We start from the raw sequence: 9,402 nt of genomic DNA on the forward strand, positions 1-9,402 counted from the left end.
TCCTGAGCGCCGGAGGCTTCTCCCTCAAACCATGGGTCAGGTCAGGCCAAAGTGGGAGGCTGAGGACTGCAGAGCAGGTCCAAGCTGGAGCAGTAGCAGAGCCAGGGTTCAAGACACTGGTACTCCCGAACCAGTTAAGCGACGAGGACAACAAAGCTCTGGGGATTGGATATCATGTGGAAAAAGATCAACTTTACATGATGACCTCGATCAACTTCTCAAGAAAGAAGAAAAAGATGAGAGTGGGACTGAATCTTCGTGAGGAGGAGGTAAGACCAGAAACGCCTGACCCTTTGACTAGAAGGGAGCTACTTAGTCAAGTTAGTGGACTCTATGATCCAATTGGCCTGGTTACGCCTGCAAAGCAGAAGGTGACTATCCTCGTCAGAAGGGCCTTCCAAGAGGCGGAGAGAGGAAGATTGACAAAGGAGACTTGGGACAGCCCACTCTCAGGGAACCTCCGAGAAGATGCTATCAAGCTGTTTGAAGAGTATGTGAGGCTGAGTAAGGTCAAATTCCACAGGAGTCTCACGCCATCCGGGTGGAAAGGCAAACCGTGGGGGGTCACGTTTTCAGATGGGAGCGATGACGCATACGGTGCCGTGATGTACCTGAGATGGGAGTCAAAGCAAGGGGTCGAGCAAGGTTATTTAGGTTGGTGGCCTCCTTGGGTCATCCGACCAGGGTGCCAAGTGGGAGGTGTGCTGTAAACTCATGTTTGTGCTGGGTGTATGAGGGTTCAATTAATGGGGTTCAGTTTATGTGTGTGATACTTTAAATCTGGGTGGAGCTTCGCAGGGTTTATTGATGTGTAGAGGGGATACATAAATGAACGTCATTGAGATTGAGGAATCAGGAGAGGCCACTAGTAAGTGTGATTATTATATTGAATTTGATTTAAGTTGTATGGGATATGTGTGATCCTAATTGTTGTATTGTTGTTGTCCTTTTTTCTTCTAAGGTTAACAACCTATTTGGATTTGATTAAATTATCAAACCTAGGAGTTGTTTCAGTCCATCTTGATTCCACCCATACTGTTGGGAGATAGACAGTACAGTGTGCTTACCGGTGTTGTCAGGGCTAGCATGAGGGACAAGGTTTATAGTATCGGTGAGTAGTGATAGCAAGAGTACCGTTAACCTAGAGTTAATTTATTCACATTAGTGACATTAATTCCCATCAACAAATCCATTTTATGTGTTACATGAAATCTTTATTCGGCAAGGCAAGGCAAGTTTATTTATATAGCACTTTTCAACACAAGGCAATTCAAAGTGCTTTACAAAAAATGAAAGACATTAAGAAAATGGCATTTAAAATCAGTAATTAAAAAGAAAAGCTAATAAAAGAAACATTAAAAGAAAAAATACATGGTTAAAAGTTACAGTGCAGTCTAAGATATGAATAGTTCAATTAAAAGCAGCGACAAAAAGAAAAGTCTTCAGCCTGGATTTAAAAGTAGTCAGAGTTGCAGCGGACCTGCAGGTTTCTGGGAGTTTGTTCCAGATATTTGGAGCATAATAACTGAACGCTGCTTCTCCATGTTTAGTTCTGACTCTGGAGACAGAAATCTGACCTGTCCCTGAAGACCTGAGAGATCTGGATGGTTCATCATTTAGCAGGAGGTCAGAAATGTATTTTGGTCCTAAACCATTCAGTGCTTTATAAACCAGCAGCAGTATTTTGAAATCTATTCTTTGACACGCAGGAAGCCAGTGTAAAGACTTCAGAACAGGAGTGATGTGATCCACTTTCTTAGTGTTAGTGAGGACTCGAGCAGTGGCGTTCTGAATTAGCTGCAGCTTTCTAATCTATGTTTTAGGGAGACCTGTGAAGACACCATTACAGTAGTCCAGTCTACTGAAGATAAAAGCATGAACACGTTTCTCCAGATCCTGCTGTGACATTAGTCTTTTAATCCTATGTTCTTTAGGTGATAGTAGGCTGATTTAATAACTGTTTTAATGTGACTGCTGAAACTCAGGTCAGAGTCCATGACTACACCTAGATTTCTGGCTTTATCTGTTGTTTTGAACATTGCAGACTGAAGCTCAGCGCTAACTTTTAAACGTCCTGCCTTGGCTCCAAAAACCATTACCTCAGTTTTGTCTTTGTTTAATTGGAGAAAGTTCTGACACATCCAGTCATTGATTTTTTCAATGCACTTACTCAGTGTTTGAATTGGAGTATAGTCTCCTGGTGAAATGGTTACGTAAATGTGTGTGTCATCTGCATAGCTATGGTAACTTATTTTGTTGTTCTTCATTATCTGAGCCAGTGGTAGCATGTAGACGTTAAAGAGAAGAGGCCCCAAGATTACAAATATTAAACACCAGAAAACACAGAAATATCCATGAAATAAACATACAGTAGGCTATAAACAATTAAAGGGATAATTGGGAAGGCATTACAAATGTAAATATATTTTAAATAATAAAACAATCCCACCACCACAGGTATCTACAGGAGAAGAGGGAATTCTCTCCACAAAATGTGAATGCCCACGTGGAGAATGGAAATGCAGTCATGCGGCTGCATTAGCCATCTTTGCCATCCACAATTTCAGCTGCACTGACACCCCTTGTCAGTGGAAGAAGCCAAAGGCAGCTAAACGTATACGCATTCAGTGGAGGAGCTATTTCCTCCAACCAATAACTAATTCAACCCGCTGACAAGAGAGTCCACCTCCGAAGATCGTGACTGGCTGAGGGACAGACTCGGGGGCAGGTTCTCAGGAATTTATTGGCTTCTCTCCCCCGAGCCAGAAGAGGAACACTACAGCTTGGAAACACTTACTGTTCCTGAAATTATCAAATCTGTTGGGCATCAGGCAATTGTGGCAAGCATGGCATTGTCTCAAGAGCAACAGAGGGCAATTCAGGTGGCTACCACTGGTCAGCGAATCAACCCAAACTGGCATTTGTTCAGGAAAGGAAGGTTGACTGCCAGCAACTTTGTTGCTGTCCTGAGGTCAAAGCGTGTGACTGCTTCCCTTATTGCCAGGGTGCTAGGGCAACAACAGGCCCTTGATGGTGTTTTGTCTGTACAGTGGGGGACAATGAATGAATGTGAGGGCCTCAGGGCATTCACCACTGCAACCCAGATGCAGGTCCATGAGTCAGGTTTGTGGCTCTCCCAATCAGGATTGTTGGGGGCATCTCCAGATGGTCTGGTAGGGTCTTCCGCTGTACTGGAGGTAAAGTGTCCCTACGGAGCCAGGGAAATGACAATTAGTGAAGCATTGCAAATCAAGGGCTTCTGTGTCAGTAAGGAAGGACAAACATTCAGCCTGCGTGAGGAAAATCTTTACTGGCACCAAGTGCAAGGTCAGCTTCACCTCACTGCAAGAAAGAAGAAGAAATTAAGAAATTGTGAATCGTTTTTAATTTACATTTACTCGCCTTTGCAATGTTGTGGTTGTTAGAGTGTTAGGTTTCCTGTCAGCTCGTCTGTTGGGAAGATATAAAATATTAGTTTCATGGAAGTCACACCGTCACATATCAGAGCATCAAGACATACAGTACATAGGCTAAAACAAAACATCTAAAGATATAACCTTGCACTTTGATAAGTCTCGTGAACATTTTCACTATTTTGACATTTTTATAGATCAAAATTGAACTAAAGAAATAAATAGTAGATTAATCCATATTGAAAATAGGTGTCAGCTGCTACACTAATTATAATAGTTATATCTCTTAATTAATTAAGATAAGATATTACTGTATTGATCCCAATTTGGGAAATGTTTGTGTTGCATCAGCATAACAAGAAAAACAAAATATAAGTTATTATACAAAAGTATGTGAGGGATGGAATATTAAATTGAATATAAATGTAAAATGTACATGTGATTTTACGTCCAAGAGAAGCTATGGAGCAGAGAGTTCTCTGCCAGCCAGAGGTGATTTGTTATTAGTTCAATATGTCAAACTGATTTCCCTGACTACAATCTTTAGTTACATGGTGAAACGTTATGCTGCTTGTACTAATTAGACTTATCATATAAGCCACACAGGTTTTAATAGGATTTATTCATTATCTTTACTTATGTTGCGGTCTTTTCAGCAGCGCCATCTCTAAAACAGCGATACAGTCACTACCCATAATTTACATTTCACCGTGACATGGACAAAAATGTAACGTCAGCTTACCTCATGGCACGAATCCAGACTCTCCTTTTGAAAACATTGGTCGGGAAACGATAGAACGAGCACGTTTCATGCATAGACCTGTGGCTGCAACCCGGAGCAAAGCAACAAACCATTGCGTAGCTAACTAGTAGCGCTAGCTTTAGCTAACGTTAGCTAACGAAACGAACTGCCGAGTAAAATTGGAAAGCACTGGTAATTAATTATTCTATAATTTGTAAAACTACGGTGTTAAAAACGACAATTTCAAAAATACAGATTCTAATGGTCAGATATAGATATACAAATACTAAAGATAGGCATGTACTTGCTTTCAAGCAGAACACAGGGGAAAAAAACTTAGCGGGAGTGTTTATGTGTTCGGCGTAATGACGTACAACGGCCTCGACAATTTCTGTAGTCCTATTCAGCCACTCGGTAACAACCATCGTTTTTCAGACACGTAAACTCTTCAAAAATCACCAGTGGGTTCATTGCTGATGTATTTAATGTCGTAGAACAAAACGTGATTTATCTCTTAAATTTGTGTCAACCACAGACCTTATTTTGAGCTATTTTCAAGAACCCTATGGAAAAAATGCATTGCTTTTTGACGAAGGAACCGGAAGTGCTAAAAATGCTAACTTACTTCCGGGTTTTACGACGCGTCACTGCGGTCCTCTATAGAGAGGCGAAGTCCCTCCCCTTCCGGGAGCCTCCATGGGACCCCGGAAGCGGAAAATTATACATAGAAGTCAATGGAGAGAGAAAAGTTATCTTTTGATCCCGTTTGAATTGTGCCACGAATGACACATATGATGTTTGTCAATCTTAAACAATCATTTCCATGCAAAAAAAGTCACAGTTTGTCGTAAAACTGCTGAAATATAAGACTATGAATAATACGCAACTAGAAAGACTACAAATCCCAAATGCATTCTGGGTCGCGTAAGTGATGTCATAGGCGATAATGCTCCAAGACTGGTTGTGACTCGCAAAGCAAAGAGGAAGAAGAAGACTGATTTATTCCCTCCAATAAATATAAGAGATTGCTCCAATAAATTCACTTTTACAAGATGCCTGTGTGCTTTGTACGAGGTTGTAATCACAAAAGAGATCATACCACTTGCTCGTTCTATCGCTTCCCGTCTGATGAAAGGACCAGGAGTCGTTGGACCAAACATATCAGGTAATATACATGTTTTGCATGGAACATAGTCAAGTTAGCTACCTAGCTAGTAGCGAGCATGTTAGTTAGCATTATATTACATTACTTAGCCTTGTCATTTGTATTAGCCTTAACACGAAGTAAACCGAAATGTTAAACAGTAAGAGTATTCATGATGGTAAGTATTTTGTGAAACATTTGAAGAGTAGCCTATCGCCCCCTCCACCAGGTGCTAAGGGGGCGGGAGGTAGGCTAACCCCACATTAGTATCAGCGATCTTTTCTACTTAATGCTATCTGCACAAATGGTTAACATTGACCATTAAAAGATCAGGCAGTTCAGGGAGAGTCGAAGGAAGGAAGGCAGGCAGCTTTGCATGACATTCTTCTGGATGTGTTTCATTGTGATGATAGTGAGAGTGAGTCAATCTGTTTGTTGGAAAGACAGTAGTTGAGTGATTACTGAGAGAAAATTATTAAAAGAGATAATTATTCAGTGTTGTTACTTTAAAGTGTTGTTACTGACCTTTTTCTCTTTTATTTTCTTTACCTCACCTGTAACTGCTGAGACCCTGAGGAACAAGCACACTGGACTGATCTGCTCTGGCAACCTGATTTCCACTGTACGTAATAGTATTTGGTTATGGTATATTATTTATATACATCAAAGGCACAATGCACCCCCCAGAGACACACATGTATTGAGTGTGATATTTTGCATTGGTCATGTGAAATCATCTTTACATACTAGAAAACTGTAGGAGCGGCAACTTGTTTTGAAATTGAATTTTTAATATCCGATAATAAAGTTGATCTGTTTTCTTTATTCTTCTCTCTTCCCAGCTCCATCCATCACCATTCTCTGTTCCTGCAGGTCCTGCTTGCTAATCAATATTCATATTTTTTTACACAATTACAAATAAAGTCAATGTATTGTATGACATGAAGTTGTGCTTCATTCTGAGTCAATAATAAATTCATTCTGCCTTCAGCTGCAAAATTATTGTGGACTGCACTGACATCCATGTAGCTGCCCCCCAGTAAGATGAACCAAGCAAAGTTGACATACTCAACATACAGCTGTACTCTTAAGTTTACATGAAGAATTTGTGAAATATTGGTAATAACAGGTTTAAATGATTATTAGTAATTAATTATATAATTTTCTCATCGTAGATGAGCAGACAGGGAGCAGATGAGAAAAGCAGAATATGCAGCTGCCATTTTCCACATGGAAAAGAGAAAGGGCCAAGTGTATTTGAGTGGACAAAAGAGAAATCCCAAATACGAAAAATAAAATTATACAATTTACAGATATGTATACAAATAAATATATATCCTATATACACTATCATGTATAATGATGGTGTATGATGTAGAAGGAAGTGTGGTAGATAACAAGTAAATATAGAGTTACATACAGATCCATGTTACAGCAAAAGATGGAATAACTAAGAAGCACGCAGTATAATAATAATTACACGCAACAATTAAATAACTGCTCAGCATCTCCACCACAATCCCAATCTGCTGTGTCCTGTTTTCCTCCCCTCTGCATAACACCCCATCACACATACGAAACACAACGCAGAGTCCGAGGGTGTTAAGAGTATGTTTATTTAAATGTCCTCCTCTCTACTGGCCAACACAGGGAGCATATGCTGGGTGTAGAATTGTTCCAGGAGGAGGAGATTTCCATGCCATGCAGGGTCTTTGGGGATGGGGAGGATGATCGCCTCCATCGTGGTCCACAGCAGCAGAGACTCCGGTCTGTGATGTGCAGCTGTTATATAATATACAATACATTTTTTTGAAAAACATTTGATCAAAAAATAAAGATTTGGTCAGGATCTAGAGTCAGTGTGTAGTTTATTAATTAATCAATGCTCTCTACATTAGGAAAACACATACCAGTGTACCAGAGGGAGTCACACACAGCTGTGCCTAGATAACCAAACAAATTGACAACAGGGATGCAAACTCATCAGGTATGAAAAAGGTGACAAGGATCCGAGCCCCCTGACCCCACAGAATATCGGCTTTAAAATTAGGAATAACAGGATTTTAGCAGTCAGAACAACTAAAGCAGCAGTGTTAATATTAACAGAAACGCCATAGAGTCACATCTAATAGAAATATATAAAAAGCATTTATTTTAATTGTGTAGCAGTCAGTTTATAATTTTGGCAGCACTGTTGAGCATTTTGAAAATGTATTTTCATGCCTCTGTGCAAGGCTTAGTCTTTCTATCTTTATAGCCACTGGTGTAAAGTAACCAAGTTCATAAACTCAACAAGTACTATACTTGGGCACAATTTTGAGATACTTGTACTTTACTTAAGTATTTCAATGTTTTGCTACTTTGTACTTCTACTCCACTACAGTTCAGAGGTAAATGGTGTACTTTTACTCCACTACATGTATGTAATACCTTTAGTTACTTTACAGATGTGGATGAATGATGTGAAATATAATCAAGTGTTAAATCAGACTTTAGTTCCACCTGGAGTAAATCCAAAAGCTACCCTGCCTGCAGTATACAAAGTCATTCAAACTAGCTGCACCTTTACCAGCTTTGATAACACTTTAATGATCAGTCATTATAAAACATATCATATTATTCTGAAATGGACCAATCTGCAAAATGACTACTTTTACTGTCGCTACTTTCACTATATTTTGATAATAATAATTTTCTACTTTTACTTGAGGAACATTTGGAATGCAGGACTTTTACTGTAACAGAGTATTCCTACACTCTGGTACTTCTACTTTTACTCAAGTACAAGAACTGAGTACTTCCACTTTTAATCAATTTCAAGATATATACTTATACCACCTCTGTTTATAGCCTATGAAAAAAACGATTAGAAAACGAAGGCTAAAGCTAACGTTAGCAGATAGTGACAATGTATGCTAGTTAGCTAGCTCAACGATAATATTGCGACGGGGGAAAAAAACTTTTCAGTGCATATCACGCTCTGCCGCTCCGACAGGGAGCTCTACTCTGAACACCTGAACGGCCCGTTCTAACAGCTGTTCACCAGCGGTCCAGTCTGTGCCACAGTGACTCCGGACGCACAGTTAATATTAACGAACGCACCGTAGGTAATGTAGCTGCTGAAGCTAGACCATCATCGCCGAGCAGCAGAGGCTTATTATACATCATGAGCAGAGCCGACAGGCAGGAAGACTCGAGCACACAGCTCGCGCTTCATTATAATATATAAAAAAAAGCTCGCGGCCGCACATTAATCCGGGTCCCAGACCCCCTCCCATACCCCAAAAATATTTTTATTGCAGATCTACAGGAATCATAAAAACGACCTATTTTGGATTCAAAACGGAGAATTTCGCCGAAAGGTGACAAGTTTGCATCCCTGGACAAGATAACCAAAATCCTTGAATCTACACACAGCAAATAAACTCAAATGACACAACGAGATGTAAAAAGGAGATCACACATATAGTCGATATAGAACTGGCCGCTTCAATCTGAAGAGCAACTAAAACAAAACACGGGAGTGTATCTTGTTCTTGTGAACACTAATGTTATCCACAGCATACACAGACACCACAAAGTTCTTAAGGAGAAAACTAGTTGCTAAAACAAAACACGTTAGTGTACCTTGTTAGCTAGCTGACATTAACCTTAGACATTGCACTCATATTACTCACTGAAACCTTGTAAAGCCGGTCCCGCATGCTGGCTCTTACAGAACCGCTCCCTTTCGTGTATGTACAGCTCTCAACATGCCCAGACTTGTAGTGATTTTCACCTCTTTTTATACTTTTTCGCCTCATTCTGAAAGAAACAGGTGAAATTTACTAACGTGACAGCCATCTTTGGGATGGTGACGCGTATTGTGCGAGACCAGAGACCTGTAGTTCACTGAGCGGTTTCACACAAAAAAAATTGTAACTTCACAGTTTTACGACACATTTTTATTTTTTTGACTTGCAAAATGTTCTTTTAATTTGACAAACATCATATGTGTCATTCGTGGCACAATTCAAACGGGATCGAAAGATGACTTTTCTCTCTCCATTGACGTCAATGTATAATTTTCCGCTTCCGGGGTCCCATGGGTCGGAAGTAGATGG

The 9,402-nt window shown here is 40.0% G+C and overlaps 2 long non-coding RNA genes across 2 annotated transcripts; both read right to left on the reverse strand.

Moving 5' to 3' along the window:
* Positions 1-1,212: 1,212 nt before the first annotated feature.
* Positions 1,213-4,711, reverse strand: LOC307037618. The gene is made up of 3 exons (XR_013807724.1): positions 4,156-4,711; positions 3,403-3,450; positions 1,213-3,208 (listed from the first exon to the last, which is right to left on the reverse strand). It is a non-coding gene; the product is annotated as an uncharacterized lncRNA (long non-coding RNA).
* A 2,183-nt stretch (positions 4,712-6,894) lies between these two features.
* On the reverse strand, positions 6,895-9,402 carry LOC307036956. The gene is made up of 2 exons (XR_013807547.1): positions 8,977-9,402; positions 6,895-7,081 (listed from the first exon to the last, which is right to left on the reverse strand). It is a non-coding gene; the product is annotated as an uncharacterized lncRNA (long non-coding RNA).

This window comes from Notothenia rossii (assembly GCF_949606895.1).
Source record: "Notothenia rossii genome assembly, chromosome: 4".
NCBI classification, from domain to species: Eukaryota; Metazoa; Chordata; class Actinopteri; order Perciformes; family Nototheniidae; genus Notothenia; species Notothenia rossii.